General features: G+C 37.3%; 1 protein-coding gene across 1 annotated transcript in view; it reads right to left on the bottom strand.

The window, feature by feature from the left end:
- CELF2 (CUGBP Elav-like family member 2) overlaps positions 1-16,736 on the bottom strand; it is a 551,223-nt gene that overhangs the window by 448,199 nt on the left and 86,288 nt on the right. The window contains exons 2-3 of the mRNA XM_048302013.1: positions 8,382-8,420; positions 7,633-7,668 (exon numbers count right to left, since the gene is read on the bottom strand). The gene's annotated coding sequence lies outside the window, so the exon portion shown is untranslated. The remainder of the gene's footprint in view (positions 1-7,632; positions 7,669-8,381; positions 8,421-16,736) is intronic.

Below are 16,736 nucleotides of genomic sequence, written 5' to 3' on the forward strand. Positions count from 1 at the left end.
GCAGCCCCGAACGCGACCCCGGGAAGAGCGCGCAGGCACCAGCAGCCCCGACAATTCCAACACGGGAGCGACCGAAAGAGACAGCAAAGACGCAGCGAGACAGAAAACAGCAGCCACTCGAAAAAAGGAAAAGATCATAGCAACTAAGACCTTAGGGATAGTAAAATGGTATAATGTTAAGCAAAATTATGGTTTTATAACAAGGTATGACAACCAGCAAGACATATTCGTGCATAGAACTGCTATTAAAAAGAATAACCCTGAAAAATGCATCCCAAGCTTGGGAGATGGAGAAGTGGTGGAATTTAATATTGTACTAGGGAGAAAAGGGTTACAAGCATCGCAGGTCACTGGGCCTGATGGTGTTCCTGTAAAAGGCAGTATATATGCAAAAAATCGTAGTCATGTTAGACAGTATCTCCATTGTAAGCCCCCCCTACAGTTTCCCTTTCCTAATCCCACCTTTCCCTTTTACCCTATGTCCTATTACCCCCAGTGTATTCCCAATCCGTTTTTTCATCCATGGTTTCCCTCACAAAACCATGCTTTTGCCAATTGTTTCCCCAAAAATCCCTTTCCAATGCCGAGTGGGGGATGAAAAGGGGGAGGGAAGAAGTTAAACCCTCTCCTGCCTCAGTTTCCCCACAAAGCATGCTCAGAGTTCTGTCTCCCTTCTGTCAGCCCTAAGATGTTCCACAGAATCTGTTTGGACATTTAAAGACTCAGGAGGGTGGCTTGTTTTGTTTTGAAACTGTTCTTGTTATGTTTATCCAGTTGTTTTCATTCTCCTTTTATTAAAATAAAACGGGTGAGGTGTTGGGGTCCCTCCCCTGCCGTGTAGCCCTGGGAGAGGGGCCCTGAGGGCACAGACACGGGGTTCCCTGTCCCTGCTCAGCCTCGTTCCCATTGGTTGGTTTGTGTTCCCTGCGCGGGAGAAGGACCCTTGGTCCTGTGACTGAGTCAGTTCCTCAGCAGAGCTCCGGCCATGCGGCTGGAGAAATAAACATCTCTCTGAAACAGCTATCAAGAATCTGTCTGTCCGTATATATTTCCTTTCCACGGGACTCCTGGTTTGATATATGCGTGTTGCAGGATCCCCACTGCAACAAGGCTTAGGTCAACAAACCTAAAATCAGTGGCCTAATTGTAGTGAAATGGAACATGTCTCTGAGTTATTCAAGCTAGAACAGATAGATAGGATTATGTAGCTACTGTTGTCTTGGTATCATTAGTCATATTTTTCATAGCTTTGGTTTACACAGAGGCAATATATTTCCATAAAATCCTAAAATCAGTCCAAATAGTTCTAATTTATAATCAGTCAAACCTTACTATGGGATAAATATTTGAGTTTCATGAGTCCTTTTTTTTTCAATTTGTGCCCATTGTTGTTGGAATGGATAAAAAAGGAGAGTGCTGGGCTTACCAGGACATACTGCAAATCAGAGACAAACAAGTATGCCTGAAGAGCACATCATCACAGGGTGACAACATTGGCTAGAATCTCAGTAGATTGCACTGTCAAGTGCAGGTTTTCCAATACCTGCACTCAGAGTCCATGAAAATTAGTGGGAATCTTTGAAAAGTGCTGGTTTGGCGGTTTAGCTATTGGAAATGGCCAAACAAGCCCAAACATCTAGATTCATTTAATGTCTGATATCTCAAAACCAGAATTTACAACACGGCGAGTTAGGACATAGAAAATGGCTCAAAATCCCTCAAAATTCTGAGCCAGTTGAATTTTGGCATCCGTGAGCAGCATAGCACTCCTTGATGGAGTTTTTCAATGGCTTTAGTGTATGTTTGGATCAACAGCAAACCCCACATTTGAACCTGGAGAACATGTTGGCATTACGGTAATGAGACTCTACGAGCATCTGGGCAGTGATTTGGCTCATGGAAAAGGAAGGTTGCTAGTGAGAAGCCTCAAATGGCTGACCTCGTTTTGACAAACATATTATGAGCCATCGTCAAATTTGACTGTAGCTAAGTGCCAGGGGCTTCCAACAAGCTGTTCTGAGGTTGTTCAGTTGGAGTCCAAAATGAATAACTTCAATACGGCTCATTCCTACAGTACCACATGTTTTCAAAGCACTAACATGATTTGTAGGAAATTTAAAACTGTACACAGTTGATCACACAGACTGGACTTCCTCCACTTTGTCAAGTAGAGTGATTTGTCCAGAGAGAAGATGTTGGACAAGGTTTGGAAGGAAGCTGCTGGTGCTCAGAAGACAGACTTACAGGGTTTCATGGGTTCATTCTGTGTCAGTATTTGATTTAAGACTTTTCTACATCAAACATTGATCAGCAAAAATTGTAACATCTGGATTTAATAGCTAAGAATATTTTCAAGACTGTTCTCTTTTTTCTGTCCCTGAGACTCTTTGGTATTGTCCCTAGGTGGGAAGAACAGCAAGATTAACACATAACATGACACTTGAAACTGCTATTGGAAAACAATAGGAATAACCTAGATAATGCACCAAGAAGCTATTTCTAGATGTTTTGTGACTGAAGAAAACACACAGATGTGTGGTTTTACTTCTACAGAAAAACAAGAGTGTGTTTTTACACAAACTTCAAAGAAGATTGGAGGATATTTGAGGCACAATAAACTGGCTTTAAAAAAAATCAGTATTCACCTCATTGCATTGCATTTAGAAAAGCAAGGTAAATTATGTTCAGCTTAAACTTCATGAAGCTGCTTCTTCATTTTGAACTGGGATAGAAGAGACTAATTCCAGGGGCTGCTGTAGGAAGATGGCATAAATTCTTTTATCATGTGAGTACATGACACTAGGCTTCTTAAAAAACACTAGATGTGAATACATGGGCAAATGAATCAAACTCAAAGATCAGATTTGGCCTCAGATTTAGGATTTCAATGTTGAAAATACAGGATTAATTCCATTAAGTGTGTTCCCATCCCAGCCAGGGGAGAAACAGTCGGTAGACTTATTTCATCTTATGTGGGCTTTTTAAATACCCATACTGGGGTGAGAAGTGTATACCTAAGAGTGGAATCTTCACCTCAAATTGAATCCTAATCAAAAGTTTGCCACAAACCAGGTTGCATCATTTGCATTAGTGTTTTCACTGTACAGAGACAGGAGTAATAATAATAATAATAACAGCAGCAACAACAACAATAAAAATTCTTATGCACATTGTTAAATTGCGGAACAGATTTGTCTACCATGTAAAAATTATTTGTAGGCTGTTGTCAAACAAGTTTAGCCCTGACACAGAGCTAAGTTCAGTTTTTCTGCACAAAATACTGTCTGGACTGGCATGTTTTCTTAGCAGCCATTATGCTAAGCCCAAAGGATGCAGATATTAAATCTATCTTTGCATCTAATTTGGTTTTCAGGTTTGGGTCCATCCTGCACGTGTTTCTTATGTCTACCATATGTCTGTGACCCTGAGTGAAAAAGAGCCACAGTAATAAAAATTATTATTAATAACAGTGGGCAGAAGAGAGGTTAACATCAAGAGATATTTTGGTCAGAAACTGTGCTGCACTGGTTTCAGCTTAAAAGAGAATAAATCTCCCATATAATAAGCTACATTAGCAACAACAAAAAAAATAAACATTCATAGATCATGGCTGAACTATGATAATGTAGAGTTGAGAAAATATGGTATAGTCTGCTTAAAAATCTGGCCATGCTGCTGTGCACTTGCAAGTATCTCAAGCAGGAAATGATGGAAAGCTCCACTGATCTCAAATAACTCAATGGTTTTTCCTTCTCTAATCACATATCTTCATAGTGAGGGACCAAAAAATGCGTCATTCAGCGTGCAATATGGTTGTGAAACCATGAAATATGGCACTTCACTGTTAATGTAATATTAAAGATTAAAAATGTTTATTACCTGTTATTCTTCTCTTAATTGTTTTGTGTAGAGAAAAACATAAGTTGCTGCTTTAATGCATAAAAACCCCACAATGTGCATTCATAGCAGAGAGCAAAGTGTTGGGGCTATGAAAATTATGTAAATGATGAATTCCAGTGAAAGAACTTTCAAACCCTTAGGGTCTTCAAACAGCATTAATTCAAGAAATTAGATACAAAATTTAACTTTTTCATGCTAATAATGATTTCATAAGGAAAAACTCGTTAGTAAAGGTGACAAATATGAAGTTCTATTGAACATTTAAATTCAGGAATCTTAGTATGCGCCCCTGGGATATATTTACTCAGCCAATGACTCTGATGTTATTAAGTAATTTATTTGAGAAAGTCTCCATTCATGAGTTTACATAAGAACAATATCAGGTTTACAAAGGCTCGTGTTGTCAGTTTAGCAAATACCTAATTCACAATGACTTTTGCTTAAGATTTTCATTAGGTTGTTCAATATTGTTTGATCATTTAATGTCAGCTTCATAAGATCATAATTTTCCCTATATGAAAAGAGGAAATTAAAAGGAGAAATAAATTAAAAAGTGTGAACTAAACTTAAATTTAAATCAGCTTTGCCACAAAAGAAAGGACAAGAGTGTCAGCAGTTGCGATTATACTATGCTTGGGTATGGACTACCTGCATTTAGCAATTTAATTTTTTGCTGTGGTTTATTTCTATGCCAGCAATACCAAAAAATATATTGAAACATATGAAAACTTGCATTATGGTTCAATTGTTTGGGGCTGATCAGTCAAGTGACAATATCAATTTCTGGCAGCATTAGTTAGGGGTTTCATTAAATAGATAGGAAACAAAACCATCCTAAATCTCTCAATTTCTACGCCTATTCAGGCTGTAATCCATGGCCTCTAGCCAGTGTTGCAGGCAATGTGCAAATGTAGCTAAAAATGACAATTCCTGAAAGTCAAGGAGCAGAGTGGATATGACAGAGAGAAATAGCACATGATCTGAAAAGAACGATGGTTAAAGTTGTCAACAGAATATTTGTCTTCCTACAGAAAATGCTGGATCCTCAACACAGAACTATTTCCCAGGAAATGAGCTGATTTTACTCAACTTCCTAATGAAATGCAGGCAAGCCTTGAAATCTTCTTTGTCACCCGGCTAGATCATTCACCATCATTCCTCAAAGAGCTTCCTGGTCCCCAGGCTCCATCACAGGGCTATGCTGGAGGAGGTTTGATTTAATAAGCGCTTGAAATCACCACTGGCTCCTGTTACAACCTGCCTCTAGCACTTTTTCTCCTCCTCAGGATGGTTCTTGCTCTCTCATCACCATGGTTCCTGCATTCAGGTGTCTCTCCACCCCGTCTCTCCAACTCATTCAGGCTAAAATGACATTAGCCTTTGTGTTTCCATGTGAGAGATCCAATCTGTGCTCCAAGGCTTGTCTCTGTCCCATCATTGCACATCCTGAGACAGCCGAATCCTAAAGGACAACCTGCCTATGTGCTAAATCTTTTGCCTTGCACAGCACAAAACCCTGGCCTACACCTGACACTAGACCAAAAAGAAAATAATATTCAAATAAAAGTCCATATTACAGCAATTAGTAAATTATGTCATATTTGACTGCAATATGATCTGTCTGGAGGGTCCGATTCAGATACCAGAAGGCATAAGTCTTTTTCTGGCAACAGATCCCATGAGAAATGAAAATACACCGTACAAATGAAACATGCAGAATTATGCAATGACTATATTGACTGTAAACCACGTTTCCACTAACCTAGAAGACTCTTTAATCTTTAACTTCTGTTCTTAACTGAATACATATATCATGAGAGGGAAGAGGAGCAGGCAGGCAAGGTGAGATTTGGTCATACTTATTAACACGTGTCACTCGTGTTCTCTGGCAGAGTGGTTCTCTTTTGTTTTAAGGACTTCTGAAATGAAGAAGGGCTCTAATCTATATAAAAATTATCTCCATAAGTAAGTAAGATAGTCACAGGATGGGAGTGGGTACTCTAAGAGAAATCACAAGGCCCGAAATGTAATGATCTTGGAAAGGACTTTCTTGCAAGGTAGAGACTCTCAAGAGGAAATCAAGGGTCCTTATTGGAAAACTGAGAATAGAGGAGATGAGAAATGATACAGAATTATGCAAGGATTCATAAGTAAAATAAGATGTTGAAACTATGAAGTTGTTTTACTGGATCAGTATTAAGGTGCAATTTATCTGAGTAAGGGAAAGAAGGCAGCTAGAGATGATTTCCAGATACAGAGAGGAGAGACAAGAGGGATTTGGCAGCAAAATCTCTGAAAGAAAGTTAATAAAGGGAAGTGTCTGGAAGTAAGTAAAAAAAATTAGTATATGTGGTGCTTACAAATATGTTACCATTTCCCAAGAAATATTACCATCCATGTGATTAGAAAAATAAAAGCAGGAAGCAGGAAACTCAGATGAAATGGGTTAACGCTTTTGTAATAAGGGCCATCCACACGTCTAGGAGGATTGGTTTTATTTCTCCAGAAATACCACTGAAGTTTCTCTTATTAAAGCATTAGGTAAAACTGAAGTTTGCAGCACAAACAGAAGTAGAAGGACTGGTGTCATACAAACTAGAAGAACACAGGAGAACAGTTGAATCTGCATAATGTAGGTCCCTACAGAGATTGAAGAAAGAGGTAAAAACTCATGACAGCCTTTCTTCAAGGCTAAAGGCTGACTGTTTATGGTACTGGTAGTTTTTGCTACCTTCGTACTGATGTTTTTTAAAGTACACATGTAAAACGAAGTCTTTTTGATGACTCTTAAACTTGAGTTGGATGCAATGCTAGTGGGGGAAGATGTTTTCTCATATTTATAAGTGATCTCATGCTGTTCCAACTAGACTGTAAAGAGATGCTCCTCAGACTTGAGATGGTAGGATTGATTCAAGTGCAGGACATTGAGGCACCAGGCCTGACACAGCTCTGTTCACAACAAGCCTGATAAAAAGTGCTACTTTAGCGTAAGACTCGAAACAGAATCAAGCCCAGCAAGTAATGACCCCTCAGTCAGTAATTCATTTGGAAATCCAAAGTAGAAGAAATAATATTTATCCATTGGACCAAATTACCAAATATTGTCCAGCAAAATTAATCCTAAATGTCGGTAGACCAATTTCCCTTACTGGATCAATCAATTGATTGACCTGTCTACATTTGTATCCATCTATGTAAAAATAAATATATACATGTCCTCCTACAAAGGGTGCTGGGGTTTCCAGTAAAGAACACAGCACATATTTACAGAACTGTGATGTAATCTGGGTGTAATCTTAGATGACTAGCCATGATTTATAGCAGCAAATAAATAAGACAAAATTTGTTTAACACACCTCAGCATTAAGTATCTCCTGCATTAATTGTCTCCAAAGTCTGTTCCATTTGTTATCTAACAAGGTATGCTCCATTATTATTTTTATCCAGTTCATTGCTTGATTCTATCTGTTCTTTCAAAATTAGCTTGTGTAATCAGAAACTGCTTTGGCTGGTAGCTCATTTCATATAAAAAGGAGGAATTCTTGTTTACTGAGAAAGTAATTGGATAATAATTTTGAAAAGAAAGAAATATGAATTGTAATAAATTATTTCATAAAAAATACACAGGAGCATGAAAACTAGCATACCCAAGACAAATTAAAAGCTCTAATGAATGAAAAGGCTATAAATAGAACATGAAACTGGAAAGAATAATTCATCATTTTAACTTACCTACTCCTTGTTATTCTGTTGAAAAGAGCTGAATACCTAAGGAAAGAAGAAATAAAATATATTTACCAAATGATGGTCAAGCAAATATTTATATTAGCTGTCACTTCTAGCTCTTCAGCTCTTGTAAAAATAATTAAACCTTTATTACAGAAAGAAAAGGTAAAATTCAACCATGTTTGGAGGTTCACAATTCCATTCAGTTATTTATCAAATTCTGTTGTTAAGCTTGCATGACCATAGGTAGACTATACTAAAGTTGCATGCACGACTTTGTTGCCTGCATCTGTATATATTTAAGTGAAGGCAAGAGAATACAGAAATCATATTCCAAACACTGACCAATAAACTGGGGATATTTACAGAGCTGAGCCATCATGTATATTTTATTGCTTCTCAACATTCAGTTCACATCAAACTGTAGGACTTTTTTTCTTTTTTTTCTTTCTTACTACCTAAAAATATTTGCTAATCCTGTTTTTTTTCTGTGTTTTTTAATTATTTTTTTACCTAAACAAGTAAAACACTGAGTAATAAACATATGAGAAGTAATGAACTATGAAAATTGTCTAAAGGAAAATAAAACACACAGAAAAGAATGTGCAAAGTTGTAAATAAGATTTTAGAAGCTAGAATATATATTATATTATATTTTTATTTTATTATTATTATTATTATTACTATTATATACAGTAGAAAAATCAAGTAATTGTTAAGAAATTCTGAAGTACTAGGGAAAACTTGGCTCTCACCTCTTCAGCTAACACCTTGAGGTCTTTCTGTTTGTAGACCTAACAAAGGAAAATACAAAATTAAATTCAATACACTGAATTATGTGAGCAAAACTGTTATAAATTTACATTGATTTATTCTGATTTTATTTATCTGAAAATCATTTTTTCCTTGTTGAATTGCATTTATGATACCAATTCAAGCTTTGATCTTAAATGACACTTTTGGGGCCGGAAGTAATAACAATTTGGGATTACAAAGATCCAGTTCTTATCTACATACCAAACAGGTTGTCTATAGTGCAGTTTGTTCATTGAATATACTCAAATTTAGCACAGGGGTATTGATAAAGGTAATCAGCAAACACAGTATTGGCTTAGAATAAAATGAAAGCAAAATGCACCTGACTCAGTAAAGATAGGAGTTAAATGCCAGATTATCCACATAAGTGTGTCAGTAAGAGGAATTTCATGCATGACAGATGCTGGAATGGGCATTAAAATGGTCAGGACAAAAATCATTAAGTGTCCCAATAATGCATATTGGGCTAAAGCATATGTAGGGTGTCACATTCAAATTCCCTCCAACTTCAAAAGGTCTTTTTGCATGCTCAAAGTCAGGCTTATAAGCGAATGAGATAAAAACATTTGACAGTTTCTTAATACTCACTTGCAGTGTCTACTCTACATTTAGAAAGCAAAACCTTATCATACTACCAACACCATGAAACTCAAAAGGTGTCATGAAATGACTAGATGGAATTTTATTTCATTCAAAGAAATAAGTAGCTACAAAGAATGATATCTATAACCCAGGTCCTACACAGCCCGTACCCATAAAAGCTTCAAGGAAAGAAAATTATTGATGCGCAGAGAGGTAGGTACTGTTACGATCCCTATGGTGACTGACGTGGTGCTTCAATGCAGAAAATGATATCATAGAATCACAGAATGGTTTGGGTTGGAAAGGACTATTGAAGTTCATCCTTTGCAATGAGCAGGGACACCTTCAGCTGGATCAGGTTGCTCAGAGCCCAGTCCAACCTGGCCTTTAATGTTTCCAGGGTTGGCATTATCCCTCTTGAGAAATGAAGTTTTGATAAAACCTGAGCCTATGGTTATGTAGGAAGATATTTAACATAGGGAATGAATAGCATTTGGATATGAGCAACACAGAAAAATCACTGTTGTTCAGACAATAAAAAATATTTAAAGCTAATTTCCATTCATTAATCTAAATACAAAGTATTCTTATACCTGCTCTTCAGCTTCAGATCATATGAAAAAGAAGTTTGACAGTGATGTAGAAACTCTCAGGATGCCCCAGTCATAGGCTTTAGATTTCTGACTAAGGACAGGGAAAGCATAATCCAACTTGAATATGCAGTCCATGAAAATCTTCAGCTAAACCTTCGTGATAGGAAGTCCCAAAATGGAGGCAATTAAACTGTGACAGTGTCACAAATGTTTGGAATTTTGCTGTTGGTGTTAAAATGATCCTACCTGAACATGCTAAAAGCAAGGGTGAAACTACCAAGGATTTTTTAGTGAAAAGGTAATATTAACCTCAGAATTATTGGCATATTTTTTGTAGGCAGTAGGTGTTTTTTTTATGTTTTTGCGTTTAGGTATGCTTCGTTCTGGCTTGAAAAGCTCCCAAAATGAAATCTTCTGGTGTGGGGCCTATGAGTTGTTTATTAATTAATGAGCCACTAGCCAAAAGTCTTTTTTCCTCCCCTACTGGCTGTTCACTTCATGTGTATCCATTTCTTGCCTTTCCCATTTGCCTCCTTGCTGTCTGCTGTGCCCTTTCAACTCATGCAGGGTACATCCCCTTCCTTGCCTGCCCACACAGAACCAGGCTCTCAAAAGGCCTCTTCAATACCACCATAATGAAGGTTAAACCAAGATAAATAAAACCTCCACAAACCAACTGTGAACTGATTCCTGTGGCACAGTCCCAGTCTTTGACCAACTCACATCAGAAATCAGATGAGAGCATAATTTACATATTTAAAAAATTTAAATTAGATCAATTTTCTTTTGAACTTGGATAATATGAGACCCCCCTGAGGATTCCTTGAAAAACAGCTCTACAACAAATTGATCTGTCTGCCTACTACATTCAAAAAATTGATTTTCTTATCCTGAATGGAAACCTTTCTTTGAAAAGAATGAATTCAATTTGTGACACACTCTGTGAGTGTTCTGCATGTGATTCTGAGGTTTTAGAATCTTTTAAATCAATAATAAAACCATTTTAATTTGGCTTAACTTTGTAGGGCATGTGTACTTGTAATTTTCAATGAATATGAGATAAGGAAGTGGTCCAGGACTAAGTTCTCTGAGTCACCTGACTTCTAGTTTGTCTGTTTTGGGCTTCCCAGTCTATCTGAACAGAGAATTCCTGGGTTTGAATCAACCTTCATAGTTCAGACAAACAGAGTCAGACTTTTGTTCAGAACTGTCTGAGGGCACCAGTCTGTGAAGAAAAATCATCATGTTATTATGAAACAGATACAGTCCCATAACAAATCCAGAGATTTAAACCTGTAAAGCTTGGGGCTATAACCACTACCTCACCAGTGAGTTCTGTAATATCCCCATTCCCACATCTCCTTCCTCAACAATCTATTCTTGCGCCAGGTAAGTTTTAAGAGATTCTTCAGCAGCACTAAAAGCTTCATGCAGTTCAGGGACATAACAGGTTAGCTAGTCTAGGCTACAGATATTCCAGTATAACTCCTTTGTGTTGGCACCTTATTTATTTATTGGTGCCTGAAATCCCTTTCCTTTCAGATAAGAGTTCCTTCACAACAACCTTATGCAGCACTAGTGATAGGACAAGAGGACATGGCCTCAAGCTGCCACCAGGGGTGGTTCAGGTTGGACATCAGGAAGAATTTCTTCACTGAAAGGGTCATCAAGCACTGGAAAGGGTTGCCCAGGGAAGTTGTCTGTTCACTATCTCCCTGGAAATGTTCAAGAAATGCCTAAATGTGGCACTTAGTGTCATGTTTTAGTTGACATGGTGGTATTTATTCAACGGTTGGGCTCAATGATCTCAGAGATCTTTTCCAACCTTGATTCTATGATTCTAAGATGCACTGTAACATCAGCATAGTGATGATAACTCCGACTGAGATGGTCTGGTTACTTTTGGCTATCAGAGTTCACTGTTTGATAATCTTTGATTCAATTTAGTTACTACATTATGTAATTGTTATGATTGCAGGGAAAAAATTAGGGTGGAGGGAACCTCTTGAAATCATCTTGTCCAGTGTTCACATGTTGCTGCCAGTAAATGAAGGTTCTTTGATAAACTTCCACAGAATTTGACTCTAAGTGCATTTGTCACCTCTTGTAAATGCAAATTAAAATGTGGTAAATTATCCTGATGGTGATTTAAGAGTATTTGCCTTGTTTTACAAGAGTGCAGAGTGCAGAAGGTCAGATTACATGGGTCAGCTGGCCAGCAGTGTGTCAGCCACGTGCAGTCACTCGGGCACAGGCAGTCACATCAGCATGTACACAGACAGCACCCAGGGAGCCTGGGGATGAGTTCTCAGGCTGCACACAAGCCGTTTTGTACTGCTAATAATCCATAGCTAACGGTAAAGGTTAAATGCTGAGCATTATCGTGATACAGTCCTTTATACTTCACTTAACAAATTGAATTTGGTTAATTAACAATTTACACACCTGGAGGGAAATATAAAATCTATTGTGCTGTTTGGCATTGTGCTTAAACTGGAAATGGCCTATACATCCTCTAGTCCATACTAAATGGGATTTACTTTGAACAAAATTGCTGTTAACAGTTATATAGGGGTTATTTGTTTTTTTTTGAGAGCTCCATTTTCTAGACTGGCACTTTGGTAAATTTTTTTTATCCTTACACCTGAAAAGAAATGAAATCCAGAAAAGTAAGTTAAAGGTATTTTTATTATTGATTTAAAACTGGGCTTCTCTCTGCATAACGTAAATTGTCACCCAGATACAAAAGTGAGAGACAGAAACGTGCCAGCCTATTTCACATTCGAAGCAGACGCACCAGAGTCACAAAACCAGATTGTTTTGCCCATAACTGGAAGGCTGGAGAGCAAAATCTCATTAAGATTGGTATATGGAAGGAGGTTTACAAGCCATGCATATCCATGAACAGGTTAGTTTAAATGCCTCAGAAATAGATGGCTTTTCAAATATGTGGCTGACAGTCATGGGTTCAGAAAAACTAAGATGAACTCAAAACTTGGTACTCAGAAATAGATCTGTCTGGGAAATGGTGTTATGGAGAAATGAATCTGCATTCCAGGAAGACTGCTGCTTAAAACCAGTTCTGATCTTCCTATGATTCGGCAACACGAATGCCATTTATCCCCGGCATTCCGGTGGATTTGGGTCTGATGCATGTGTTCTCACATGGCACCTCTGAAAATCTGATTTGCTTGAAGTAATGCTTGCCTAAGGTATTTAAAAGATTTGTCAACAGGAGGAATATTACTGCTGAAGGAATATTCAAAAGGCTTAGGCTTTCATGCAGTGCACTCCGTAAAATCACACTTACATGAAAGTAAAGCACATCTTTCCAGTGGTTATTTGCAGCAGAAACTAGTTGGTGCTATTTTATAATTTTGTTTGGTTATAATTATCTGCTATATATATTATTTATCTCCTCTTGCTTTCTAAACCTTTTCAATGCCAGGTAACTGCATACATGCGGAGGAGAGGAAGGAACCGGAAATTACCCTTGATGTTTGTTACCAACCCTTAGGCTTCTTCTGAAACCTAGGAGGAAAAAACCCCAAGACTAGTTTCTAAAGGTGTTGGTTTTTTATTTTAGACAGGTATCTCATGGATATTTACTCGATAATTCATCTGAAAAATGAAGAATTGCCCTATTGAGTGAATCTCTAAGCAGTTAATTGTTGACCAACATCCTCTGGTAAGATCACATTGGCCTTGACTGGATACTGAAAACAGCATAGATGTATGAATTCACTTATTTAGTTATTAATTCAAGGTTAGAACACTAGTACAAAAGTCAACACAAGCTATTGTTATGAAAACATTAAGCAATCAAAATATTCTGGTTTTATACTGAATCAGGTCCTAATACACAGTACACGAATGAAATACAGAAGAACAAAAGACACAAAATCGTTGCGAATTAAGTCCATTTTCCGTTAACTTTGTCACGTATGAACTCAGGTAGGTTTGAACTTTGCAGTCATTGTAGTGCATTCAAAAAACCGCAAAAATTTCCATGCCTTCAAAAGAGTCTCTGTTGTATTAGTAAGTAAACTCTCCAGTGGCCAAAATAATATCTGTAAATGCCCATGGATTTTTACCCAAAATGTGGCAGCCTGGCATGATTAAAAGCTTTAGATTCTCAAAGAGCAACATGACTAAAGCTGGACTGTAGCCTTGAGTGGCACCTCACTGGTTTCATTTGCCAGTATTGTTATTTTCCAAGGTAATATTTGATTTAGAAGAAAAATGCTTTTAAGTCCCACAGTAAGTCCTGCAATATATCCACAAGTATAAAACCCTCAAATTACCTTCATTTGTCAAATGCTAAAGCCCTACCTGAGACTATTCAGTGGCAAAGTAGGAATCTAATGATGTCAGCAGGAAGGAGGGGAGGTTAGATTTATAGAGGTTTTAGAGGTGATACCTCTTGTCTCTCCTCCCTTGTCCCCCTCCTGACTCTCTTTAATTTGGCACTTCAACCAAAGTAATGCAGTTAAACTTCAGTTTATGACACAGATGCCTCATAAGTCCCGTCACCATGATTTCATTGAAAGCTCTCTCATGTTAGTTGTTTGAATAGATTTTAAATTCCAAATTATTAGTGAAGGTGTTAAAATAGAGAGCTTTACTGTTAACCCAACTTTCTCCTTATGTTACACTTTCCCTCCCAAGCTGCCATGTTTTTTCCCTTTCTTACACTATAGTTGCCTCAATTTTGTTTTTGTTCCTGGCAATACCTAAGGTTCAAACACAGAATGAAGGCATTTTTGGATGGAAATAGTAACTAATGCAACCTGGATTTGAAATAAATTAGAAGCGAATGTGAACAACATTTTATGTATAGGTGATAACCCAAACTAATGTTTTCTATTTTTGTTTACCTAATATAAATCCAAGTTATCAAATATTATCTGTGAAAAAACCTTAGGTGGTCATCCACAGACTGTGGTTATGGTAGTATTCTAGCACAGGACTATTTTAGTCAGTGTTGTCCAAGAGCTATGGACTGCCAGGTGCAAAAATCTGATTGTCCTAAATAAGCCAAGTGCTGTTTTCAGTAGTTAACTTCATTTTGTAAAGAGCCTAGCTCAAGTACAGTCAAGGTTTTGTCTACCATTTGTTTCAAGAATCTGGATCAGATCCTTAAATCAGAGCCAAATGTGAATAAAAGCAGTAAATTCTTTGGCAATAAATCCTCATTTGCATTACTCAAAGACGGGACCCGCTGGAACATCTTTATAACATTCTTTTCCTTTCCTTCTCCTCATGTGCAGCATATTGCAGTAATCAATTAGCATGATGGAATATTCCTGTTCTGAGACCTTCTAGTAACTCCTATATGGTCCAAATTTAATCTTAATAGCTCTGATTTTTAGTTTTTTTAAGAAGCTGAACTCATCCTGTGCATTAGTGAGGATGGGAAAATAAGCTTTCAGAGTAATTTAGTGATTTTCAGCCTGTTGGTGTTGGGTTTGAATATTTTGGAGAAGTTAGGTACTAGGAGAGGAATGAGCATTTTTTATCTGTGTATAAACCACCAAAATGGCCAAGCACAAATGGAGGTGCTCAGTTCTATCTCTTGCATCTGAAAAGGGCTTTACTGTACTTCTTTAGAGCAAAAATATAAGAAAAAATGTTGATCTCTTGACCTTGTTTAAATAATTTACTCTTGCCCATCTCAATGCATCCTTTGTTTGCCTTTGTAACTCAAAAGACTGATTCCACTGCAACAAAGTGGGAAACTCTGGCTTATAACCTGAGTAATACCAAATAGACCTTGGTTCATACAAAGAAAGGACAGTAGTTGATCTTGTGTCTCTTTCTGATTTTAAGGGTTCTCTAGAAGGGTTTAAAAGTGTTGCTGAAAGTCATAACTGGAAGCTTGTTTGAGTGCATTCATATTGATTATAAAGTTGAATCCCTAGAGGACCACAGCTCTGCAACCAGTAACATCAAAACTCCCCTACAAAATTCCAAGAAAATTCTTGCCATTACTTCCCCTGGAAAAGTTGTAGAAATTGAATTTAATGTACTTAGGATAAAATAGTCTCGTAATAAAATTTATTACAAACACATTCAGATTTTTTTTGATAAGCAAATTGGCCTTCCACATTATTTAGGTTTTTACTATATTGAACAAGAAAATACAATAGAATCCATACTGTTCTTTTGGAATAGACATGGGGAGGTGGAGAAATTGCTTGGTCCATGTATATTCCAGCAGAGGGTGGCAGTACACTACCACACTCCCACAGTAAAGCAAAAGTTGTGCAGTAATATTTATGCCTTCTGTCTTTAAGGGAAGAATACATCCTGCAGATGAATATATTTTGGGAGTAAAATGGGAATTGGACTGGGAAAGTAATCCCCAAATCTCTTCAGTGACCTTGCTCAATCTACTCAATCTCCATCTCTCTTTCATCTGAAATATTTTTCTTCCGTAATTACCATCAGCTGGTGACTATGAACCATTATAAAACTCCCGAGGATAATCGTCTACGAGAATGAATATGGATATCTGAAAATGGGAATCTCTCCTGATTAACTAATGATACCAGAACAATTAACTTCATCACTAACCGCAGTGATGTCACCAACAGTGTTAAGCAGGATAAACTCTAGAAGGCAAAAAGGGACAATGTGGCAGGAAGAATTTCCATGGCACTATGGACATGCTAAAGGTCTCCTGCCTTTCCTAAATCCAGTTTTGCTACTTTGGTACCAGGGTATTCCTCAAAATTTGAAATACTTTGTAATCTCTTCCGTAGAATGTGGATTTCTCTGATACTTTATTAGACTTCCATTCAGTTTTCATTTTCTTACATCCCTCGCTTTTTTTTTTTTAATAGAAAGTAGTTGGGAAATTGTTCATAGGCCAGCAAAAGAAGCAAGGTATATTTTTTGCCCTTTGGAAAAATCTTCTGGTTGACAGAAAAAGTAGGAACTGGTGCAGCCGTCTTTAAATTAATACAGTAAAAATACTTTAACACACTGTCAAACTTCAGACCTTGGTTACTCGAGTCTCTATATTTTTTGGATGTGAAGAAATATTTCAGTGTAAGAAGAAAGCAGTGCATAATAGGAAAGAATACTCCTTCGTTATGCAAATAATGAAAAATTATT

This window comes from Corvus hawaiiensis, chromosome 4 (genome assembly GCF_020740725.1).
Source record: "Corvus hawaiiensis isolate bCorHaw1 chromosome 4, bCorHaw1.pri.cur, whole genome shotgun sequence".
NCBI classification, from domain to species: domain Eukaryota; kingdom Metazoa; phylum Chordata; class Aves; order Passeriformes; family Corvidae; genus Corvus; species Corvus hawaiiensis.